This window comes from Andrena cerasifolii, unplaced genomic scaffold (genome assembly GCF_050908995.1).
Source record: "Andrena cerasifolii isolate SP2316 unplaced genomic scaffold, iyAndCera1_principal scaffold0026, whole genome shotgun sequence".
In the NCBI taxonomy this organism is placed as follows: domain Eukaryota; kingdom Metazoa; phylum Arthropoda; class Insecta; order Hymenoptera; family Andrenidae; genus Andrena; species Andrena cerasifolii.
In genome coordinates, this window is record NW_027484919.1 from 102501 (window position 1) to 105000 (window position 2500).

Below are 2500 nucleotides of genomic sequence, written 5' to 3' on the forward strand. Positions count from 1 at the left end.
CAGATTATTCAGACAAAATTCATTATATTTCCTCTTTATTAATAAGGAATGGCATCGGAAGCTCGATAAAGCGCGTATCACGCGTGCCGCTGCATCCATCGGGAAGCACGGAGTACACGCACGCTAGCATCCACCGTAGAAGCACGGACCACTACACGCTGGACAAATCGACAAAGCGCGTATCATTCACGCTGGTCATGTACGTAATAGCGCGGACAAGTGCATGCTGAGCAAACGGGAAAGCGCGAATCGTGCCATGCTGGTCATAACGAGTTGGCACGTAATGTGCGCGCTAGTCATATCGAGATCTGACACCTCTTGGGTTTGTATCTACTTTCTCCCTCTTTCAAAGTTCGATCATTTAGGTCGATACTTTATATGTACCCGACGCTAGCCTTCCTTAGCGTTTCGTTAAGTTTAAATCGTCCATCTGCGTGGATAAAGAGTTGAATGCATGATTTCGTACAAGCATACACAGTAGTGCATACGAGTCACCAACGTCACTTATGGACGCTCACCACATAAGGGCCATTCGGTCTTAGACACCGACCCGTGGTAATGCTGTGTGGAGAAATCCGAAACGCAACACGGTAAGAACAGTCGAGACAAAATCTCGAGGAGCGGTGACTGCTTCTCAACCGAGGTTATAGAATAGCCACACGCCCGACGCTGCTCCGACCGAGACGCTCGAACCGTCGCTCTCCCTTATAGATACCGAACGGTCGGCCGGAACGCCGGCGCCGCCGTACCTTACGCACGGGCGCTTATGGGCGTAAACCGCCGCTACAACAGCCCGTTCGGCCGGCACGTTGGGACTTAGCCGCAGAGAGCGTCGGAACCAAGAGTAAACCGACTAAACGAATTATTATAAACAACCGCGGTCACCATTACCCTGATAAATACACGGTCCAAAACGATATTCGAAAATAATTTTCTCGGGACTTTGAAATTTTACGGAGCGATTGGAGTTTTTCGAGTTTTTCTCGAAAACTAGCACGGCGACCGCGTACGAACCATTAGAGTAACACTTTGGGAATTGAACGAGGAACACGGATCAATGGTTGTTTCCGAAGATTTGACGATTTTCGTCGCCGTCGGACGACGGTGCCGAAAGACTTTGAAACCCGCCGGGACTTTGAAATATTTCGGAGCGATTGGAGTTTTTCGAGTTTTACTCGAAAACTAGCACGGCGACCGCGTACGAACCATTAGAGTAACACTTTGGGAATTGAACGAGGAACACGGATCAATGGTTGTTTCCGAAGATTTGACGATTTTCGTCGCTGTCGGACGACGGTGCCGAAAGACTTTGAAACCCGCCGGGACTTTGAAATATTTCGGAGCGATTGGAGTTTTTCGAGTTTTTCTCGAAAACTAGCACGGCGACCGCGTACGAACCATTAGAGTAACACTTTGGGAATTGAACGAGGAACACGGATCAATGGTTGTTTCCGAAGATTTGACGATTTTCGTCGCTGTCGGACGACGGTGCCGAAAGACTTTGAAACCCGCCGGGACTTTGAAATATTTCGGAGCGATTGGAGTTTTTCGAGTTTTTCTCGAAAACTAGCACGGCGACCGCGTACGAACCATTAGAGTAACACTTTGGGAATTGAACGAGGAACACGGATCAATGGTTGTTTCCGAAGATTTGACGATTTTCGTCGCTGTCGGACGACGGTGCCGAAAGACTTTGAAACCCGCCGGGACTTTGAAATATTTCGGAGCGATTGGAGTTTTTCGAGTTTTTCTCGAAAACTAGCACGGCGACCGCGTACGAACCATTAGAGTAACACTTTGGGAATTGAACGAGGAACACGGATCAATGGTTGTTTCCGAAGATTTGACGATTTTCGTCGCTGTCGGACGACGGTGCCGAAAGACTTTGAAACCCGCCGGGACTTTGAAATATTTCGGAGCGATTGGAGTTTTTCGAGTTTTTCTCGAAAACTAGCACGGCGACCGCGTACGAACCATTAGAGTAACACTTTGGGAATTGAACGAGGAACACGGATCAATGGTTGTTTCCGAAGATTTGACGATTTTCGTCGCTGTCGGACGACGGTGCCGAAAGACTTTGAAACCCGCCGGGACTTTGAAATATTTCGGAGCGATTGGAGTTTTTCGAGTTTTTCTCGAAAACTAGCACGGCGACCGCGTACGAACCATTAGAGTAACACTTTGGGAATTGAACGAGGAACACGGATCAATGGTTGTTTCCGAAGATTTGACGATTTTCGTCGCTGTCGGACGACGGTGCCGAAAGACTTTGAAACCCGCCGGGACTTTGAAATATTTCGGAGCGATTGGAGTTTTTCGAGTTTTTCTCGAAAACTAGCACGGCGACCGCGTACGAACCATTAGAGTAACACTTTGGGAATTGAACGAGGAACACGGATCAATGGTTGTTTCCGAAGATTTGACGATTTTCGTCGCCGTCGGACGACGGTGCCGAAAGACTTTGAAACCCGCCGGGACTTTGAAATATTTCGGAGCGATT